The following is a 24651-nucleotide window of genomic DNA, read 5'->3' on the forward strand; positions in this document are numbered from 1 at the left end:
TAACCTCCTTGGCAGAGGTAATCAGATTTCACCCAAAAAATCCAAATTGTACATTAAGACCCGCTGTCTGAACAAATTCTTACTTTTTCCTGGAACGAGGTTTGTCAAACAGACCAGTGCATCAGGTATTGAAAACAGATCAATGCTAATGAAGTGAAATTAACTCAGTCAGACTTTATTTAAGGAACCAAATCCAGTGGCGCTCATGCATATACTGTTGGCATAATAAGTATTCTTCTAAGTACTTCCCTGCCTTTCTTTGCACCGTAAACTCCGACTCTGCACAAATTCTACAAGCTGACAACGGATTAGTAGGGGATGCAATAAAAAATCTTTTTGGTGTTGTGATACTTCTAAAAGCGTTGCTGTGTTAATGGCGTAGAGAAGGTTTTTTTTCAGCAATTTAAGTGTGAATAAGCCATTTCAGTGCAAGCTCAGCAATGTAGGACACCTCGGAATCAGTGAAGATAAATGTCAGAGAAATAATCACAATCCGCTGTATGTGTGTGTGTGTTTGCGTGCGCGTTTGTCGGTGGGCGTTTGTGTTTTCTGCTTGTACGGCGCGAGTAAATATCCGTGCGTACGAGTGGGTGGATGTGTTGGAAAGAAGAAGAATGTAACTGAGAGTCAGTAAAAAAGGAGAGGAATGAAAGAGAGATCATACTTATGTGTGATTCTTTGGTTGAGTGCGTTCGGGCATGTTGGTAGACAGCAGCGACTGGGAGGTAGAAAGAGCTGGGAGGTACAGCTGAAAGCGAATGAGGCAAAGCGAATGCCCAAAACAATTCAACATGACAGAGGTGGCACGAGTACAGCCCGGTGTGGTGTGGTGTGTTGTGCTGCGGTACTGCTATTCAGGAGTGCCCAGAGGTGTGCGACATAGGGCTAACAGATTAGCGAACAACCTGTAAGCATCTAAAAGCAAGCGAGGGTGGGGTGGGGGGGGGGGTAAGAATGGGACCGTGGCACCGCTAACAGCCCATCCCGCACTGATACATGTGTACATCAACCCCATTAGACCCAGTCAGCACACTCTATTTCCTTACGTCAGCCCATTGCCAATCAACCTCAGACCTCTGACCCCGTAGCCGAGAGCAGGTATTATCAGCCGGACCTCGAGGCCGACGTGGCGAGACGCAGCTGAATACCAATGTGTCTTATCTGTCGGCCATGTTTACCAACCCATTTCATTCTCAGCCTCTGTCTCTCGGATACCGCATGTGGAGATTTGTTCAGCGTGTGCTACAGAACAACAACTTCATCTTTCTGTAATTTAATTCTGAAAGCAGTGGCTGGCGTGTAATATGCATAATAAGGTAATGTCAAGTAGTTATTGATGATAGATTGGGGATAATGCATGAGCTCATTGCAGAAAATGCAAATATATCCCCAACCACATTTGTCAGAGAACCTGGACTCAGGATGTGAAAGTCCAATAGACAATAGGTTCAAATGAGTAATGGGCTTAACGTTGTGTTGACTGATTCTTTTATAAACTGTTAAAGAATGTCATAATCTTGTGCTATCCATCTGCGAAGGTGATAAGACATTAAAACCTTTCTTTAAAAAAAAAACAAAACATAAGAACCCCTCTGGAGCCATCCTGTTTTGGTGTTTTCCACACCTACGACAGGTCATCTTAAAGCAGGGGTCTCAAACATGCGGCACGGGGGCCAAATGTGGCCCGCCAAAGGTTCCAATCCGGCCCGTGGGATGAATTTGCAAAGTGCAAAAATTCCACAATCAAGGCTGTTGAATTCATTTTAGTTCAGGTTCCACATACAGACCAATATGATCTCAAGTAACATAATAACATAATAAACTACAAAAAATAATGACTCCATATCTTCTTCTTCTTGGTTTGATGTGAAAGAAATATTACATAATGCCTATAAATACTGACAACTTCAAATTTGTGTCTTTGTTTTAGTGCAAAAAATAACATTAAATTATGAAAATATTTACATTTACAAACCATCCTGTAACAATAAAATGTCAATAACCTGAACAACTATGAACCTGAAATGTCTAAAGAAAATTAAGCACAATTTTAACAATTTTCTGCCTGTTACTCAGTGTTTAGTGTCTTTGTAGATCCATAATGCACATGTATAAATGATAAGTTGGGGCATAATTTTGTTAAAATTATACTAAATTACACTAATTTTTCTTAAGAAATTTCAGTTTTTTTCAGGTTATTCACATCTTTTTTGTTTGGATAGTTTATAAAAGTAAGTATTTTCGTAATTTAATGTTTTTGGGGGGGTTTTTTGCACTAAAACAAAGACAAAAATTTGGAGTTGTCATTATTTACAGGTTATTATGCTATAATTTTTTTATAATAATTTTTTTACTGGTTGAACTCATTTTAGTTCAGGTTCCACATACAGACCAATATGATCTCAAGTAACATAATAACATAATAACCTACAAAAAATAACGACCCCATATCTTCGTCTCGGTTTGATGTGAAAAAAATATTACATTCTGTCTATAAATAATGTCAACTTCAAATTTTTGTCTTTGTTTTAGCATAAAAAATAAAGTTAAATTATGAAAATATTGACATTTACAAACTATCCTGTAACAATAAAATGTGAATAACCTGAACAACTATGAACAACCTGAAATGTCTAAAGAAAATTAAGCACAATTTTAACTAGTTTCTGCCTGTTACTCAGTGTTTAGAGTCTTTGCAGATCTGATCCATAATACACATGTATAAATAATAAGTTGGGGTATAATATTGTTAAAATGACACTTATTTTTCTTAAGAAATTTCAGTTTTTTCAGGTTATTCACATCTTTTTTGTTTGGATAGTTTATAAAAGTAACTATTTTCATAATTTAATGAGTTTTTTTTTGCACAAAACAAAGACAAAAATTTGGAGTTGTCATTATTTACAGATTATTATGCTATAATTCACAGGTGTCAAACATGCAGCCCGGGGGCCAAATCCGACCCACCAAAGGGTTCAATCTGGCCCTTGGGATGAATTTGTGAAATGCAAAAAGAACACTGAAGAAATTAACAATCAAGAGTGTTAAAATCATTTTAGGTCAATTCAATCTAAAGTGGGTAAAAGACCAGTAAAATATTATCATAATAACCTATAAATAATGAAAAAAGCTATTTTTTGTCTTTGTTTTACTATAAAAAAAAAAGATAAATTAAACAAAAATGCTGACATTTACAGAGAAGCCTTTTACAAAAAATGTGAATAACCCAAACAAATATGAACAACCTGAAGTATTTTCAGAGAAGTAATTGGAATTTTACCAATATTCTACCTGTTACTAAATGTTTTGTGTGTTTGTAGATCCACTGTGATCTGTAAGTTGTGATTCACATGTATAAATTATAACTATGGCGCAATATTGTTAAGATTGCACTTATTTTTCTTAAGAATTTTCAGGTTGTTCATATTTGTTCATGTTCTGTTCAAGGACAGTTCGTAGATGTAAACATTTTCCTTACGGAATTTTACTTTTTTCACTCAAAAACATAGAAAAAACTTGATGACATAATTTTTAAGTTCTTATCCTGTTATTTATATTATCTTACTGGTGCAGCCCACTTTATATCATATTTGGCTGTATGTGGCCCCTGAACTAAAATGAGTTTGACACCCCTGCTATATTTTTTTAATAATAATAATATTTTTTTTTACTAAGTCCGGCCCACTCGGGATCAAATCAGGCTGAATGTGGCCCCTGAAAAAAAAGAGTTTGAGACCCTTGCCTTAAAGCAGTGTTTCTCAAACTGTGGGGCGGGCCCCCCCGGGGGGGCACAAAGGCTTTCCAGGGGGGCATGGGATCATTCCTAGGTGTTTTGTTTGTTTTTTTTCTTCAGGTTAGAACATGTATCAGGTGGAACTAATGTTTTAGCGTTGGAGCACCCTGGACTCATTTTAGGGACGTACAACAAACAAATCTACTGCCATGGTGATCTGTCACTAGACTAGAGAAAGAGTTTAGGTTTGGAGAGTGGACAAAGATTGGACTGGAAAAGAAAAATGTGCAATGTTTCTGTTTTTGCAGTTTGTAAAGATTGCACTTTTATGTTCTGGGATGTGCAACAGAAACAGGCTCATTGCAGCCACTGATATTGTTAAAATGTTCATCTTTGTTACCGAAATTTGTTTGTTGTTCTACAAAAAAATGTACCTTATTTTCATAGTTGTAAGATAATTACACATTTCCTATTTTTAATTGGAAAAATAATGTCTCAGGGAGCAGTTTTGTTGAAGTCATTTCTATTGTTCAATCAAAAATTGAAGTTATTTTTAATTTGCACAACAAATTATTCAAGGAAAAGCAAAAAGTATTTTTACGATATTGATGTTTCTTTCAATAAAAGTTATAATTGCACCACAGGTACAATGTTGTTGGGGTTGAGGGGGGCTTGGAGATTTTTCATGCTCCAAAGGGGGGCCTGACAGAAAAAGATTGAGAACCACAGCCTTAAAGCGTTCCTTAACCCATAAGAACCCAAACAGCCACCAACGACCCAAACCATCTACTGATCTAAAATGTGCAATAACTTCTGATCCACTAAACCTATCAATACATGTAAATAATTGGTGTAAATTGTAGTTTGTCATCTTTTCATTGTCATCAAATATGACCCATTTGGACGTTTAGAAGCTCCGTAGTGAACATGGAAACACCATCATCTTCTACAACACTGATTCACCAGTAAAAACCATGGAGTTGGATCAATGACAGTGGATAGACACACCTGGTTTATCTTCAGTTAGTGCTATATTTTGCTGAAAAAGTCACTTTTTCTTCAGTTTTCTCTGTTTTAGACATAATAACAATCAACTTTAATCTGCACTTTTATGAACATCCACATAATTAATAAATCAAATATAGGAAAATACTTAATGTTCACTGATTGAATGCAAAATATAGAGGATAATGCCATAACAAATGGTGATAAATCACTAAAGAAAAGTTAAATATACAGGGTGGGGAAGCAAAATTTACAATATTTTGAGGCAGGGATTGAAAGACAGTGTATGACCAATTAGTTTATTGAAAGTCATGAGAATTTATTTGCCACAAGAAACTGATATCATAGAAAATGTTTTTATTCTATGTGTCCTCCTTCTTTCTCAATAACTGCCTTCACACACTTCCTGAAACTTGCGCAAGTGTTCCTCAAATATTCGGGTGACAACTTCTCCCATTCTTCTTTAATAGTATCTTCCAGACTTTCTCATAATAGTTTTGCTCATAGTCATTCTCTTCTTTACATTATAAACAGTCTTTATGGACACTCCAACTATTTTTGAAATCTCCTTTGGTGTGACGAGTGCATTCAGCAAATCACACACTCTTTGACATTTGCTTTCCTGATTACTCATATGGGCAAAAGTTTCTGAAAAGGTATGGATAATAGTGTTAGGTATGATTATGACATCAATATATGTTTGGTTTCAAAATAACTGACATAGTGTCTGCTGAGAAAAAACAACTAAATGTTCATTGTAAATTTTGTTCCCCACCCTGTATAAATAATGTCAACTTCAAATTTTTGTCTTCATTTTAGTGCAAAAAATAAAGTTAAATTATGAAAATATTTACATTTACAAACTATTGTGTAACAATAAAATGTGAATAACCTGAACTGTAATGCACATGTAGAAATAATAAGTTGGGGTATAAAATTGTTAAAATTACACTTATTTTTCTAAAGAAATTTCAGTTTTTTCAGGTTATTCACATCTTTTTTGTTCGCATAGTTTATAAAAGTATTTTCATAATTTAATGGGGGTTTTTTTGCACTAAAACAAAGACAAAAATGTGGAGTTGTCATTATTTACAAGTTATTATGCTATAATTTTTTTTATAATAATATTTTTTTTACTAGTCTGCCCCACTTGGGATCAAATCAGGCTGAATGTGGCCCTTGAAAAAAAAAAAAAAAAAGAGTTTGAGACCCTTGCCTTAAAGTGTTCCTTAATGTGTAAATGGAAATACTCAACCACATGTGTGTAAATAATTCAACGGTCGAGTGTTGTCGATATACAGCCATTTACACTGTTGCTAGAGTGGTTTGTTGTTAGTGAGAGGCCGGCTCCGACTAGCTCGTCATTATCCTATTGATTATAGTCCCCGGCAGCTGATGGCCTGACACCAGAATTTAGATTGTGTTTTGTTTGGAACATGCATTTTTGATGACAGCCTCTAGTTACTGTGTTTGTGTGAAGTCATTAACCCTCCGGTATCCCGTCCAGCAAGGCCCTTACTAAGCACCAAGTGTGCCTTTTTGGCACACTTGTGGAATAATGTCAAAAAAATTTCATACAGTTTGTTTTTAATTCTTTTACACTTTTTTCTATTTCATCAACTTGAGCCGTAAATAAAAAATACCAAATACTCAATAATTGTCTCATTTTTTAACCCTTTAAATGTCGCGTTTGTAATGTAAACAAACCATTTTTGTGGATGCAAAAAATATTTTTTTTTTTTCAATATACTACATAAAAAGTAGATCACATATTATTTAATTTTTGCATCCTGGCATATGTCAGTGATTAACAGCAACACTGGTCAATTTGCATTATTATTTTTGGCGCAAGGTCAAATGTTCAAAAATACTAACATCTGTCACCAAGTGTGTCAAAAAAGCACACCTATAAATCAAGCTATTAAATATTATATATTGATTTATTTTTCTGCTCTAATTTGATTTTTTTTGTAAATTAAGGTCAGCCCTAATCATACATATCAAATGGAAGGAATAGTGCGTTTTTGGCACACTTGGGAGACAGATGCTAGTCTTGTAATTTTCTTTTGTTTACAATGTGCACATTTTAGTTGGTGGCCAGAATTTTAAAGATCATGCAAAAATAAACAACTTTTGAGTTCTAACCTTATTTAAATTGTGAAAAATAATATGAAATTTTTCAACATGAAGTGCAAAGTGTGCCTAAAAGGCGCACCCGGATACCGGAGAGTTAAATGGACTTTAGCCCATAAAGACCCAGTGCGACTTTGATGGCAGTTCCAAAAATTATTACCTCCGCCAAGGAGGTTATGTTTTGCCAGGGATTGTTTGTCTGTTTGTCTGTCCGTTAGTGTGCAACATAACTCAAAAAGTTATGGACAGATTTTGATGAAATTTTCAGGGTTTGTTGGAAATGGGATAAGGAAGAAATGATTAACTTTTGGGGGTGATCCGGAAGAAATCCTGGATTCTGGATCACTTTGAAATTTTTGTTAACATTGTGGTAAATGGGGCCAAAATTTTCGTTTCCCAATATCTCGCTTAATTATTGACCAAAACTCATGAAATTTAACTCAGGAATTGACAATGGGGTCCTCTATCACATTTCAAAGGCTGATCCGGATCTGATCCAGAAGGCGGATTTTATTTTAAAAAATAAATGTAGGATTTGTATCACCGATTATGTGGGGAATTTTTGCGCTTGGCGGAGGTCTGCGCTCTCCGAGTGCTTTTCTAGTTTTTTCTCTATATTTAACTTTTCTTTTAGTGATTTATCACCATTTGTTATGGCATTATCCTCTATATTTTGCATTCAATCAGTGAACCAGGTCAGGTCAGTGAATCAGGTATTTTCCTATATTTGATTTATTAATTATGTGGATGTTCATAAAAGCGCAGATTAAAGTTGATTGTTATTATGTCTAAAACAGAGAAAACTGAAGAAAGAGTGACTTTTTCAGCAAAATATAGCACTAACTGAAGATAAACCAGGTGTGTCTATCCACTGTCATTGATCCAACTCCATGGTTTTTACTGGTGAATCAGTGTTGTAGAAGATAATGGTGTTTCCATGTTCACTACGGAGCTTCTAAACGTCCAAATGGGTCATATTTGATGACAATGAAAAGATGACAAACTACAATTTACACCAATTATTTACATGTATTGATAGGTTTAGTGGATCAGAAGTTATTACACATTTTAGATCAGTAGATGGTTTGGGTCGTTGGTGGCTGTTTGGGTTCTTATGGGTTAGAGACATGAGGTTTTATATGCACCACAGGCTGAAATCCTGAGTTGAAAAACCAGCTTGGGTCCTTTTAATTTCTCATCTCCATCTATTAGGAGACTGCAGACCTGGCACCACTTGTGAAGTTCCAATTGTTGCAGGCACTGAGGGCAGATCAGAGGGAAAAGGTGGGGATTGAGAGCTCAGTGACTTAAGAGGGAGAGAGAGAGGGAGGGAGAGAGAGGGAGAGGGGAAAGGAAGGGACATAAGCTCCTTGCTGCATGTCTCTCTCTATTTCCCAGCTATTAAACCTTTAATGAAACAATAATCCTGACTATTATCCAGATTAGCACCGTTAATTCAGACTTTTACGCATAAAAAAAAAAAACACACGAATATAGATTTTTCACAACTTCTTTACTCTTTCCTTTTTTATATATTTCCTTTTACTTTTTTTTTTTTTTTTTTTTTTTAATATTAAACACACTCTTATTCCAAGTGTTTCTACTTATTTTTCTATAAGAACAGGCGCTTTTTACGCATGGTGGAAAAAAAAAAAAAAACAAAAAAAAAAAACCAGCCATAACAGAGACGCAAACAAAGAAAAAACGAGCTGTACGTGTTCAGCAGTCGCAGGTGGAAACTGTGCAGAGTTCTTCATCAACATCCTCCACCTCCTACATCACAACAGAGACGTGCAATGCGACACTTCACCACTTATTTTCTATTTATCACTCAGAACATTTACTACTTAATATTAAACAATTCCAATAGGATTATGTTATCCAGACAGGAAAAATAATAATAATTAAAAAAAAAAAAAAAAACTATTAATACATAAAATCTAAATCAACTCCAGAAACATCATAATTATTATTTTTTTTTTAATTTTAATATTGAAATTATTCTCCTACCTTTGACTTCTTGACAATCCAAATACTGTCGCTTCTTTCCGCCTGTACATCATCATGGTTTGGGTGCTGATGCTGGTGTCGCCCAGAAGAAAAAAAAAACAAACAAAAAAAAAAAAAGAAAGAAAGAAAAAGAAAAGACTTTCTCATTTGGAGGAATAGCCAGTCATTTCTGCAAACAGGTTTAGGTTCGGGTAAAAAAAAAAAAAAACACGAGAGCCGTCACAGTCACAGTCTCGTAATCTGTCCTCCTTCTGTAGAAATGAACGTCTCTGTCTGATAAAGCATTTACCTCGAGAGAAGACTGAAATGTTGTCGCCTTCGGAAAGTTAACACACCTTCCACTGACAAGAGAAGAGGAGGAGGAGAGAGAGAGAGAGAAAGAGAGAGAGAGAGACGCGTATCTGTTCGGAGAAGGAGGAGAGGAATCCAATCCAGCGCCTTCGTTGTGCGTAAAAGCTGGAAAAACAGCATCCACCCTCCTCCCAGTCTGCGTTTAGTTTCACTTATCACTTCCGATGTGTGGACGGGGATAATTCTTCTCCTAGTGGGTGGTGTTCCCTTTAAACTCCATCAGGCTGAAGCATCCAAAGCAACATCTTAGGAGACAATTACAACCGCGCACCCCCCCTTTATTTAACCCTTTCATGCATGAATTATGAGAACCTTCATCAAGATTTTATTCTAGACATTTAGGCATGAAAAAAACAAACAAAAACAAAACAAAACAAAAAAAAAAAAAGCGATTGATTTTTTTTTATCCTATTTTTCATGGAGTTACCAAAATGTCCACTCACCTGGACACCCTTTCATGCACAGTGGTCACTCCAGTGGACAGCTGTTCAAAAGTGTTCTCTCATATATTCATGGATTTTGTGGTTCTTTTCTTCATTCTTCAAATCTTCATAAGATTTTTTGTTATTTTTTTAATGTTTTTCAAAATTTTTAAAAAAAATTTTAGTTCATTTTTTTTTTTTTTTTCAATTTATTTTTCAGAAGAAAATTTTCAATCACATTGTTTTTTTCATGCCTAAAGAGAAATAAAAACACTCAGGAAAAATTTTTGATGAAGGTTCTTATAATTCGTGGTCACTCCAGCGGACAGCTGTTCTACAGCTGTTCTCTCATATATTCATGGATTTTGTGGTTCTTTTCTTTTCTTTTTTTTTTTTTTAACACATATCTTTATTTAACCCTTTCATGCATGAATTATGAGAGCCTTAATCAAGATTTTATTCTAGACATTTAGGCATGAAAAAACAAACAAAAAAACAAACAAAAAAAAAAAACTGTGATTGATTTTTTATGATCCTATTTTTCATGGAGTTACCAAAATGTCCACTCACCTGGACACCCTTTCATGCACAGTGGTCACTCCAGTGGACAGCTGTTCAAAGGTGTTCTCTTGTATATTCATGGATTTTGTGGTTCTTTTCTTCATTCTTCAAATCTTCATAAGATTTTTTTTTCCTTTTTTTTTATGTTTTTTTTTTTTTAATTTTTAAAAATTTTTTTAGTTCATTTTTTTTTTTTTTTCAATTTATTTTTCAGACGAAAATTTTCAGTCGCATTGTTTTTTTCATGCCTAAAGAGAAATAAAAACACTCAACATCTTGATTAAGGTTCTCATAATTCATGCATGAAAGGGTTAAATAAAGATATGTGTTTAAAAAAAAAAAAGAAAAGAACCACAAAATCCATGAATATATGAGAGAACAGCTGTAGAACAGCTGTCCGCTGGAGTGACCACGAATTATAAGAACCTTCATCAAAAATTTTTCCTGAGTGTTTTTATTTCTCTTTAGGCATGAAAAAAACAATGCGATTGAAAATTTTCTTCTGAAAAATAAATTGAAAAAAAATAAATGAACTAAAATTTTTTTAAAAAATTTTAAAAAACACATTAAAAAAAAAAAAGAAAAAAAAAATCTTATGAAGATTTGAAGAATGAAGAAAAGAACCAAAAAAATCCATGAATATATGAGAGAACACCTTTGAACAGCTGTCCACTAGAGTGACCACTGTGCACGAAAGGGTGTCCAGGTGAGTGGACATTTTGGTAACTCCATGAAAAATAGGATCATAAAAAATCCATCGCATAGTTTTTTTTTTTGTTTGCTTTTTTCATGCCTAAATGTCTAGAATAAAATCTTGATTAAGGTTCTCATAATTCATGCATGAAAGGGTTAATGTTAGAAGCAAATAAATATGTGTTTACTGATATACTGTGAGAAAACTATGAAATAAATGCTGATAATTTGATGTTTTCTCACATTTTAACATACCTGCATGGATATAATATGCAAAAAAAAAAATTGTCTAACAATTCACAATTTTTTACACTCAAACATGTTAGTGCAGATCAGGTTTATCTAGAATAGCAGTTACAGTAATGGTATGAATTGCAGTTTATGAGATGATGCATAAGTGTCCACTGTGTTGGCTGATACGGAACTAAAACAACAAAATCCATGAATATACAAGAGAACAGCCGTAGAATAGCTGTCCGCTGTAGTGACCACTGTGCATGAAAGGGTTAAAGCAACACATTAGTAGAAAAAAATGAATAGACCACCCCTTGTTTTCTTCAATTTCATGTTCATTTTCATTTATTTGTTTTGAGCAGAAGAAAAAAATCAAACATCTTTTGTGTACAAGGAACTAATGACAGAGCAGATACATAATAAACAAAGGTGATTAAGACAAAACAGCAATTGCCATGTACATGAGTAATAACAAAATACATTTTATTTATTTTATATGAGATTTTTTTTAAATGTTAGCAGAACCAATAGGGCAGGGCTGTCAAACTCATATTAGTTCAGGGGCCACATTCACCCCAATATGATCTCAAGTGGGCCGGACCAGTAAAATAATACCAGTGAAAAAAGTAAAATTACATTATGATAATGTTTATATCTACATCGTTTCCTTAAAAATCTGAATAACATGAACAACTTGAAATGTCTTAAGAAAAACAAGTGCAGTTTTAATAATATTCTGCCTCAGTTTATCAGTTTATCATTTACACATGTGCGTTACAACTTAGATTACAATTACAAATACACAAAACATTTAGTAACAGGTATAATATTGGTAAAATTGCATTTACTTTTCTGAAGATATTTCATGTTGTTCATATTTGTTCAGGTTATTCACATTTTTGGTAAAAGGACAGTTTGTTAATGTACACATTTTCATGTAATTTTACTTTTTTACACTAAAAAAAAAGATCAAATCTGCAGTTGTTATTATTTATAGGTTATTATGACAGTATTTTTCTGGTCTGACCCAACTGAGATCTGATTGGTTTATATGTGTATGTGTGGAACCTGAATTACAATAATTTTTACACTATTGATTAATATCTTCCGTGTAATTTTTGCATTTCACAAATTCCTCCTACGGGCCAGATTGGATGCTTTGGCGGGCTGGATTAGTCCCCCGGGCCGCATGTTTGACACCTGTGCTATAGGGTCTTTTAGTCTACATTGATATTTATTGATTATTTATTGTTGATTATTTAAATACATTTATTTAGTTGCTTTCAATGATCTTGCATTTGTGCACTGATTTACTTATGTTTATCACATTGCACTTTGGATGTGGGCTGATGCCTATGGTAAGTTGCAAATGAATTGTCCGTATGGGATAAATAAAGTTTTCTGAATCATAAATTTGAATCTAAATTCAATAAGTACTGCTCAAAATAGAGTGAGAAGAAGAAAACTTATTAAATCCCACCTCCACCTCTCATTTATACAACATAACTCATTACTTTTATTTCCTTAATGATAAAGTTACATCTGTTTAGAGTCCTAATAATGTAAATAACAGATAATAAACAGATTAGGAAAACTGATGTACAGCCCATTACACATAGTAACTATCAAAATATAGTCTGCATAATTTAGAATACAATACATTTCAGCAATAATCACATACCATCTTGGTAAACAACAACAAGCACATAATAACAACAAAGGTAAGAAAGAGCCAAGGATGGAATGGCCCAGCAATTAACAATAAGCCCCGCCCACCCTGTGCTGTAACCAGACCATATGTTTGGAAAGTGTTTTGAAACTGTGGATATTTTGGCATTGGTTGTGGTGAAGATCCAGACTGTTCCACAGTTTTACCCCACATACATACAGACAAAAGCTCTTCCTGGTGGTTTGAACCTTAATGCCTGGTACAACTAAAGGTACATTCATCTGGACAAATATAATGATAGCAACACAAATATAGCTCATAATAGTTTAATTTCGGAGCTGATATCTAGACTTTTTCCACATTTTCTTGATAATAACCAAAATCACTTTAGTTCTTACATCAATATCAACACTGTAAAAAGAAATCTGTAAGTTAACAGAATTTTCACCGTTTATTTTACAGATTTTTCCTGTATTTTTAAGATACAGGAAAATATCACTGAAATGACAAAAATAGACTGTGATTTCACAAGTCAAATGTAAAATAACATGAAAAAACTGTAACTGTGAATAACCATAAAATTTCCGTTTTTTAAAAGAAAATGTTTCTTTTTTCAAAGAAAAATACAGTTAAAATACATTTGCAAATGTATCATAATTTCCCAAATATTTCTTTTCTATTTATAAGATTAAACTGTTAATTTAAAGTTTAATACTGTAAAAAATAATAATAAAATGAGATAAAATTAGTGACAATTAACCGTAAAAGAAGTATTTGTTCTGTAAGTTTAACAAGACTTGTTTGTTAATTGACAAATATCTTGTGTAATTACAGGAGGTTTCACAACAGAAATGTTGAATAAATGTATTTTTGTGAATGTATAACATGTATAAGTACTGATAAAGTGTCAACATACAGTTTTTATCTGTGGATTGTACAACTTAGTCTTGTTGGAAATTATTTATATATATATATATATATATATATATATATATATATATATATATATATATATATATTTATAGATAATTTGATTGTTTTTAATACATGTAAATATTCTTTATTAAACATTAAAAAGTAAAAAAAAAAAAAAAAAAAAGCAAAATCTCATGTAAAGTTAGGGCAAAAAAGTGTATTTTAATTATGGAAAATTACAGTATTTTTCTGAGATGGTTATTTTCCATTATTTTACAGTATTTTTTCAACACCCCTGCTGCTGGAATAATACCGTTTTTTTTTACATGCTTTTTTTTTTTTTTTTTTTTTTTTTACAGTGTATGGCATTGTACTGACAAAACCAGTGATTTTAGGCATTCCATGTTTTCTTTTCTGTCTGTTTTAGTCACATGATACACACAGGAGTCAGTACTGGATTGCATAACCATTGTTTTTGATGACTATTGATGGTCTAATCATTTTTTCCATAACTGTATATTTTAATAGTGATAGAAATATTGTCATTGTTCCTCTGTACATCACAGACGTTGATTTGAAATGAATCAGTCAGTGTGGACTTTCAGCTTTAATTCAAGAGGTTTAAGAAAAATACCACATGAACCATTTAGAAATGAAAACCATTTTATACATACATACATACTCCCTCCATTTTCAGAGGCTCAAAAGTAAATAGATAAACTAAGATCGCTATAGACATGAGGGTTGTTTTTAATACTTGGATGAAAATCCTTTGCAGTCAATGACCTTCTTCACATTTTCTTCATTTAACAGAAATTAGATTGTGTAGTTACACTAGTTACACTAGTTACACTAGTTACACTACATATGAGCATACACAGGTACAGTCAGGTCCATATACAGTTGCGGAAAAAAATATTTGACTACCCTTGTTTTCTTCAGTTTCTTGTTCATTTTAATGCCTGGTACAACTATATATATATATATAATAAATATAATGATAACGACAAAAATAGATCATAAGAGTTTAATTTCAGAGCTGATATTTAGACATTTTCCATGTTTTCTTGATAATAACCAAAATCACTTCAGTTCTTACATCAGTATCTATGGCATCGTACTGACATAAACAGTGCTTTTAGGCATTCCATGTTTTTTTTTTTCTGTCTGTTTTAGTCACATGATACACACAGGAGTTAGTACTTGATTGCATAACCATTGTTTTTGATGACTTTTGATGGTCTAATAACTTTTTCATGACTGTATATTTTAAGAGTGATAGAAATATTGCCATTGTTCCTCTGTAAATCACAACAATTGATCTAAAATGAATCAATCAGTGTGGACTTTTCAGCTTTAATAATTCAAGAGGTTTAAGAAAAATACTGCATGAACCATTTAGGAATGAAAACCATTTTATACATACATACATACTCCCTCCATTTTCAGAGGCTCAAAAGTAATTAGACAAACTAAGATTGCTATAGACATGAGGGTTGTTTTTAATACTTGGATGAAAATCCTTTGCAGCCAATGACCTTCACATTTTTTTCATTTAATAGAAATCAGAGTGTGTAGTTATACTAGTTACACTAGTTACAGTACATACGAGCATACACAGGTACAGTCAGGTCCATATACAGTTGTGGAAAAAATTATTAGACCACCCTTGTTTTCTTCAGTTTCTTGTTCATTTTAATGCCTGGTACAACTATATATATACAAAAAAATATAATGATAACAACAAAAACAGCCCATAAGAGTTTAATTTCAGAGCTGATATCTAGACATTTTCCATGTTTTCTTGATAATAACCAAAATTAATTAAATTATTACATCAATATCTATGGCATTGTTCTGACAAAAACAGTGCTTTTAGGCATTCCATGTTTTCTTTTGTCTGTTTTAGTCACATGATACACACAGGAGTTAGTACTTGATTGCATAACCATTGATTCTGATGACTTTTGATGGTCTAATAATTTTTTTTATGACTGTATATTTTAATAGTGATAGAAATGTTTTTTTTCCTCTGTAAATCACAAACGTTGATCTGAAAGGAATCAGTCAGTGTGGACTTTCAGCTTTAATAATTCAAGAGGTTTAAGAAAAATACTGCATGGACCGTTTAGGAATGAAAACCATTTTATACATACATACATACTCCCTCCATTTTCAGAGGCTCAAAAGTAAATAGATAAACTAAGATCGCTATAGACATGAGGGTTGTTTTTAATACTTGGATGAAAATCCTTTGCAGTCAATGACCTTCTTCACATTTTCTTCATTTAACAGAAATTAGAGTGTGTAGTTACACTAGTTACACTAGTTACGAGCATACACAGGCACAGTCAGGTCCGTGTACAGTCGCAGAAAATATTATTAGACCATCCCTTGTTTTCGTCAAGTTCTTGTTCATTTTAACGCCTGGTACAACTAAATATACAATAAATATAATGATAACTACAAAAATAGCTCATAGTAGTTTAATTTCAGAGCTGATATTTAGACATTTTCCATGTTTTCTTGATAATAACCAAAATCATTTCAGTTCTTACATCAGTATCTATGGCATTGTACTGACATAAACAGTGCTTTTATGCATTCCATGTTTTCTTTTCTGTCTGTTTTAGTCACATGATACACACAGGAGTTAGTACTTGATTGCATAACCATTGTTTTTAATGACTTTTTTATGGTCTAATAATTTTTTCCGAGACTGTATACCCTATTATGACCTACAGGTTTCATTATCAGACATCTCTCATTATAATATGATGCTGGTTCTTTTACTAAAACCCCTTCATCTTATGGGACCAGATAACACCAACAAAGGCACCTTTTTTCAACAGTCAGCACCATTACAGAGAATAGAGCGATGCTATCTGGAGTGATCCTGCTGCTTTAATTAGTTCAAGTTGGTCACAAGAATGTCAAGTGAGACACTCTGCCATCCATGTTTGACTCTTTAACCAATTAGTCACTCCTTTCCTTTCAGAAAATGGCAAATAAGGTAAAGTGTAAAATAGTATGGCAATATGGAGACACTAGACACATATCTGGTACCAAAAGTGTCAGATTGGGGGAAAAAAAGTAGACATATGTGCTGCAAAAATGGCAGTTTAGACAAAACTGAGGTGAATCTGACACGCAAGGAACAAACAACTGTGTACAAAAAAAAGTGCAATGTGACATAACTGAATGTCACTTTTTGCCTGTGCTCCATGTTTTTGGAATTCAGCTGAAGCCAGGTTTTTAACCCATACAAACCCAGTACTACTTTTGTGGCAGTTCTCAAACAAGATTTTCTCTAAATTTACCTTTTGTTAAGTGATTTATCACCATTTATTGTAAAATTATCCTTTTTATTTTGCATTTCCTCAATAAAAATCAGGTATTTTTCGATGTTTAATTCACTGATCATGGAGATGCTTATTAAAGCTCTGAGTAAATCCAAAGGTTTTTATATCAGAAGCAGACAAAACTAAAGAAAAAGTGACTTTTTCAGCAAAATCTATCATTAACTGAACATGAACCCAGTGTGTCCATCCACTGTCATTGATCCAACTCCATGGGTTTTATTGGTGAATTAATGTTGTAGAAGATGACGGTGTTTCCACGTTCACTACGAAGCCTCTGAACGTCCGAATGGGTCATATCTGATGACCATGAACAGATGACAAACTGTATTTTACACCAATTATTTACATGTATTGATAAAAATAATGGCTCAACAAGTATTCAACATTTTATATCAGTAGATGATTTGAGTCGCAGGTGAATGTTTGGGCCTTTATGGGTTAAAAGACATATGTGTAAATGTTCCTTTAATTTTCGTATCGGCTAAAATTTACTTAAGGGGTCAAATGAGAGGCCATTTTTGTCAAAAAAAAAAAAAGTTGTACGAAATGCATAGAACTGTGTTGAAATAATGCTAATCCATTTGTGCACAGACTACTGATATTATTTGACAGTGGAAGCTACATTTTCAGAAATACTGGATTTTGAATAGCACGTGTATGTGAAAACTTTTGCTGGTGGACGGACGTGACATTACCCATGATGATCTGGTCAGTACCAGTACTTTATTAGTAATCAACTTATATACTTACTATTGCTAATTCTCCTCTTATTCATAAATGTTAATATTGTGGATTGAAAACGATTGTCAGATTGTCAGAATTCCATCATTCAGTTTTTGATTAATCCCAGTCATAGTTCGGTGCGATACCAGTCATCCCTGTGGCGACACTGGTACAGTTGTCTTTTATAATATTGATGATTTTCTGTTTGTATTTTTAACCTGTATTTTTAAATGTATTCTGTTTGTTGATTGTTTGTTTGTTTTTAAATGGACTCCCAAGTCTGCAAATAATGATGATGATAAAAACAATAACAGCTTAACAAAAACACAAAATGTGGCAGTGGACGGACGTGACATTACCCATGATGCTCTGGTCAGTACCAGTACTTTATTAGGAATAAACGTATATACTTACTATTGCTAATTCTCCTCTTATTCATAAATGTTAGTATTGTGGATCTAAAACAATAACAGCTGACACAAAAACACAAAATGTGTCAGTGGACGGATGTGACATGGTTGTTACAGATCCCATCATACTGATGCTCAGCAGCCATGTCACCGTTTCCACAAATGATCCCTGTGCAAAAACTAGGATCAGAATTATTTATTGTATAGTTTATCATCATACTAAAGAGGAAATAACAATATAGAATTGTTATTTCTTTATAAAAATGCTTATTATTAGAAAACTGTTGATTTAAAAAGTGACGTGTGACATTCTTCATGTACAGGGTGGGGAAGCAAAATTTACAATGAACATTTAGTTGTTTTTTCTCAGTAGGCACTACGTCAATTGTTTTGAAACCAAACATATATTGATGTCATAATCATACCTAACACTATTATCCATACCTTTTCTGAAACTTTTGCCCATATGAGTAATCAGGAAAGCAAACGTCAAAGAGTGTGTGATTTGCTGAATGCACTCGTCACACCAAAGGAGATTTCAAAAATAGTTGGAGTGTCCATAAAGACTGTTTATAATGGAAAGAAGAGAATGACTATGAGCAAAACTATTATGAGAAGTCTGGAAGATACTATTAAAGAAGAATGGGAGAAGTTGTCACCCCAATATTTGAGGAACACTTGCGCAAGTTTCAGGAAGCGTGTGAAGGCAGTTATTGAGAAAGAAGGAGGACACATAGAATAAAAAAAATTTCTATTATGTCAATTTTCTTGCGGCAAATAAATTCTCATGACTTTCAATAAACTAATTGGTCATACACTGTCTTTCAATCCCTGCCTCAAAATATTGTACATTTTGCTTCCCCACCCTGTATGTATTGGCGTAACATAAGCAGGATGGATCAGCACCATACTCCATATTGAACCTGTAAAAATAAAACGTGATATGTAGGATAGAATCTTGTAAGAAAAATTGGGGAATCTAAAAGAATAGAATATTTGTTTTTCAGGTAAATTCAGTTAAAATATAACTTGGCCATTTGTGACATGAAAATATAGCATTAATTGTGATAAAATTGGACATTTTTGACCTGAAAACATAGTTCATATGACCATCAACATGTTGCAACAGAACTGAAATCCTGTCAATTTGCATAAATTGCATTTACCAACACAAAGTTCCTTTGGGGATTCACTTATATTGATTTCTTATGCACAGAGACAGAAATAAGAGCTCTAAGCAAATTTTAGCTGATATAAATGTCGTAGTCTTACAGTATGCCTCCTGTGCAGTAAGGTAGATGCAATTAATTCAGATTTGATGCATGACTGACTGGACCTGCACGTCTCGCTGTGAAAAGGACTATAATTATCCACTGGAAAACACAATTGTTCCAGACCAAAGAACTGGCTCAAGAAGTACCAGGACTTGGTCTCTATGGTAAAAGCAGACCCAGCCCTACAGTAGTTAGGTAGTGGACTTGAAGGTCTACTCATTACTGAACTCATCACATCTTACTTGGATACTGCAGATGTTTATTCATGCTGTTTTGTTTGCTTTTCGTTGCTTTTTGAAATGCAGATGAACCTTTCCTTCAGCCCGACTGCTCTCTGAACTAATATTAATTTTCGGGAGATATGTTGGTTGAAATTAAACAGAATGGAGCTGAGAGTGATTGTTTTGTTATTGTGTCCTGTAACATTTAACCCTTTCATGCATGATTTATGAGAACGTTAATCAAGATTTTTTTCTTTATTCTTCTTTAGGCTTTAAAAAAAAACCCAATGCAATTACATTTTTTTATGAAGCTATTTTTCATGGAGTTACAAAAGTGTCCACTAAGCTGGACACCATGAGTTTCATTTTTGAAGCAACAAAGCGTGTATTTACTGATATACTGTGTGAAAACTATGAAATAAAAACATTTAATGTTGCTAATTTGATGTTTTCTCACAAAAAGTTATCAATATTTTAACCCTTTCATGCACAGTGGTCACTCCAGTGGACAGTTCTTCTACAGCTGTTCTCTTGTATATTCATGGGTTTTGTTGTTTTAGTTCCATATCAGCCAACACAGCGGAAAATTTTGCACCATCCCATAATACACTGACATTCATACCATTACGATAACTTTGCTTTACTTGATAAACCTGATCTGCACTAACATGTTTGAGTGTAAATTAATTGCTAATAAAAAATTGGGAATAGGATAAAATGTGAGAAAACATCAGATTAGTTGCATTAAAAATGTTTTGATTTTATAGTTTTCACACAGTATATCACTTTCTGATATTGCATTCCTTCCTTCAAAAATTAAACACATGGTGTCCAGCGGAGTGGACATTTTTGGAACTCCACAAAAAATTATGAAGGTAGATTTGTTTCTTTATTGCTTTAACCAAAAAAAAAAAAAAAAAATTATTAAAAAAAAAAATCAATTTAAAAAAAACAATCACTTCAATCAAAGAAAAAAAGTGTTCAAATGCAATTTTTTGGGTCATAATTTTTTTTTTCATTCACTTTTTTTTTATTGATTTTTTTTTTTTATTTAGTTAAAGCAATAAAGAAAAAATTCTACCTTCATAAAAAAACAGGTTTATTTAAAAAAAATCAATTGCATTGTTTTTCCATGCCTAAAGAGGAATAAAAACACTCAGGAAAAAAATCGAAACTACAGTTCTCATAATTCATGCATGAAAGGGTTAAATTTTTGGGCTATTTTTTTTTTTTCAGTTGGGATTTTTTCACGCTTTTTACTCTTTTGTGTGTGAACTGAATTAAAACACATTTTTTAATGACCAGACATAGTTTTATTTATAAATGGAAAAAATGACAAAAAAAAAAAAAAAAGACAAAAAAAAAAAAAAAAAAGAAATAGCCTTAACTTTTTGTTTGTAGTGTACTCTAATATTAGTCATTACTCACTTCATGGAGATAAAATACCCCCCCCCCCCCAAAAAAAAAAAAAAACAAAAAAAAAAAAACAAAAACAAATTATTATTATTAAAAAAAATTCAATTTAAAAAGAAAAAAAAAAAAAAATTCACTTTAATCAAAGAAAAAAAGTGTTCAAATGCAATTTTTTGGGTCTTTTTTTTTTTTTTCCATTCACTTTTTTTTATTGAATTTTTTTTTTAGTTAAAGCAATAAAGAAACAATTCTACCTTCATAAAAAAAACAGGTTTATTAAAAAAAAATCAATTGCATTATTTTTCCATGCCTAAAGAGGAATAAAAACACTAAGGAAAAAAATCGAAACCACGGTTCTCATAATTCATGCATGAAAGGGTTAAATTTTTGGGCTTTTTTTTTTTTTCAGTTGGGATTTTTGCACAACGCTTTTTACTCTTGTGTGTGAACTGAATTGAAACACATTTTTTTTAATGACCAGACATAGTTTTATTTATAAATGGCAAAAATGACAAAAAAAAAAAAAAAAAAAGACAAAAAAAAAAGAAATAGCCTTAACTTTTTGTTTGTAGTGTACTCTAATATTAGTCATATTAGTCATTACTTACTTCATGGAGATAAAATGCACCCCCCTCCCCCCCCCCAAAAAAAAAAAAAAAATTAAAAAAAATTATTATTATTAAAAAAAAAAAATTCAATTTAAAAAAAAAAAAAAAATCACTTCAAAGAAAAAAAGTGTTCACATGCAATTTTTGGGTCTTTTTTTTTCCATTCACTTTTTTTTATTGAATTTTTTTTTTTTAGTTAAAGCAATAAAGAAACAATTCTACCTTCATTAAAAAAAACAGGTTTATTAAAAAAAAATCAATTGCATTGTTTTTCCATGCCTAAAGAGAAATAAAAACACTCAGGAAAAAAATCGAAACTACAGTTCTCATAATTCATGCATGAAAGGGTTAAATTTTTGGGCTATTTTTTTTTTTCAGTTGGGATTTTTTCACGCTTTTTACTCTTTTGTGTGTGAACTGAATTAAAACACATTTTTTTAATGACCAGACATAGTTTTATTTATAAATGGAAAAAATGACAAAAAAAAAAAAAAGAAATAGCCTTAACTTTTTGTTTGTAGTGTACTCTAATATTAGTCATTACTCACTTCATGGAGATAAAATACCCCCCCCCCCCCCCCCCCAAAAAAAAAAACAAAAAAAAAAAAAAAAAAAAAAAAATTATTATTAAAAAAAAATCAATTTAAAAAGAAAAAAAAAAAATTCACTTTAATCAAAGAAAAAAAGTGTTCAAATGCAATTTTTTGGGTCTTTTTTTTTTTTTTCCATTCACTTTTTTTTATTGAATTTTTTTTTTTAGTTAAAGCAATAAAGAAACAATTCTACCTTCATAAAAAAACAGGTTTATTAAAAAAAAAATCAATTGCATTATTTTTCCATGCCTAAAGAGGAATAAAAACACTAAGGAAAAAAATCGAAACCACGGTTCTCATAATTCATGCATGAAAGGGTTAAATTTTTGGGCTTTTTTTTTTTCAGTTGGGATTTTTGCACAACGCTTTTTACTCTTGTGTGTGAACTGAATTGAAACACATTTTTTTTAATGACCAGACATAGTTTTATTTATAAATGGCAAAAATGACAAAAAAAAAAAAAAAAAAGACAAAAAAAAAAGAAATAGCCTTAACTTTTTGTTTGTAGTGTACTCTAATATTAGTCATATTAATCATTACTTACTTCATGGAGATAAAATGCACCCCCCCCCCCCCAAAAAAAAAAAAAAAAATTAAAAAAAATTATTATTATTAAAAAAAAAAAATTCAATTTAAAAAAAAAAAAAAAATCACTTCAAAGAAAAAAAGTGTTCACATGCAATTTTTGGGTCTTTTTTTTTTTCCATTCACTTTTTTTTATTGAATTTTTTTTTTTTTTAGTTAAAGCAATAAAGAAACAATTCTACCTTCATAAAAAAAAACAGGTTTATTAAAAAAAAATCAATTGCATTGTTTTTCCATGCCTAAAGAGAAATAAAAACACTCAGGAAAAAAATCGAAACTACAGTTCTCATAATTCATGCATGAAAGGGTTAAATTTTTGGGCTATTTTTTTTTTTCAGTTGGGATTTTTTCACGCTTTTTACTCTTTTGTGTGTGAACTGAATTAAAACACATTTTTTTAATGACCAGACATAGTTTTATTTATAAATGGAAAAAATGACAAAAAAAAAAAAAAGAAATAGCCTTAACTTTTTGTTTGTAGTGTACTCTAATATTAGTCATTACTCACTTCATGGAGATAAAATACCCCCCCCCCCCAAAAAAAAAAAACAAAAAAAAATTATTATTAAAAAAAATTCAATTTAAAAAGAAAAAAAAAAAAAATTCACTTTAATCAAAGAAAAAAAGTGTTCAAATGCAATTTTTTGGGTCTTTTTTTTTTTTTTCCATTCACTTTTTTTTATTGAATTTTTTTTTTTAGTTAAAGCAATAAAGAAACAATTCTACCTTCATAAAAAAACAGGTTTATTAAAAAAAAATCAATTGCATTATTTTTCCATGCCTAAAGAGAAATAAAAACACTAAGGAAAAAAATCGAAACCACGGTTCTCATAATTCATGCATGAAAGGGTTAAATTTTTGGGCTTTTTTTTTTTTCAGTTGGGATTTTTGCACAACGCTTTTTACTCTTGTGTGTGAACTGAATTGAAACACATTTTTTTTTAATGACCAGACATAGTTTTATTTATAAATGGCAAAAATGACAAAAAAAAAAAAAAAGACAAAAAAAAAAAGAAATAGACTTAACTTTTTGTTTGTAGTGTACTCTAATATTAGTCATATTAGTCATCACTTACTTCATGGAGATAAAATGCCCCCCCCTCCCCCCCAAAAAAAAAAAAAATTAAAAAAAATTATTATTAAAAAAAAAAAATTCAATTTCAAAAAAAAAAAAAAAATCACTTCAATCAAAGAAAAAAAGTGTTCACATGCAATTTTTGGGTCTTTTTTTTTTTCCATTCACTTTTTTTTATTGAATTTTTTTTTTTTTAGTTAAAGCAATAAAGAAACAATTCTACCTTCATAAAAAAAAAACAGGTTTATTAAAAAAAAATCAATTGCATTGTTTTTCCATGCCTAAAGAGAAATAAAAACACTCAGGAAAAAAATTGAAACCACGGTTCTCATAATTCATGCATGAAAGGGTTAAATTTTTGGACTTTTTTTTTTTCAGTTGGGATTTTTGCACAACGCTTTTTACTCTTTTGTGTGTGAACTGAATTGAAACACATTTTTTTTTTAATGACCAGACATAGTTTTATTTATAAATGGCAAAAATGACAAAAAAAAAAAAAGACAAAAAAAAAAAAAGAAATAGCCTTAACTTTTTGTTTGTAGTGTACTCTAATATTAGTCATTACTTACTTCATGGAGATAAAATGCCCCCCCCCCCCAAAAAAAAATAAAAATAAAAAAAAAATATTATTAAAAAAAAAATTCAATTTCAAAAAAAAAAA

General features: G+C 31.8%; 1 protein-coding gene across 2 annotated transcripts in view; it reads right to left on the reverse strand.

Annotated features, from left to right (window-relative positions):
- Nucleotides 1-9350, reverse strand: part of syndig1l (synapse differentiation inducing 1-like) — a 128900-nt gene extending 119550 nt beyond the window's left edge. Inside the window, exons 1-2 of one of the 2 annotated variants that reach the window (XM_030128932.1) lie at nt 9171-9350; nt 8882-8953 (exon numbers count right to left, since the gene is read on the reverse strand). The gene's annotated coding sequence lies outside the window, so the exon portion shown is untranslated. Of the gene's footprint in view, nt 1-8881 lie in introns of both variants that reach the window. The other variant, XM_030128931.1, reaches the window with a different exon arrangement.
- Nucleotides 9351-24651: the final 15301 nt, after the last annotated feature.

The sequence above is a fragment of the Sphaeramia orbicularis genome, chromosome 24, assembly GCF_902148855.1.
Source record: "Sphaeramia orbicularis chromosome 24, fSphaOr1.1, whole genome shotgun sequence".
NCBI lineage: Eukaryota > Metazoa > Chordata > Actinopteri > Kurtiformes > Apogonidae > Sphaeramia > Sphaeramia orbicularis.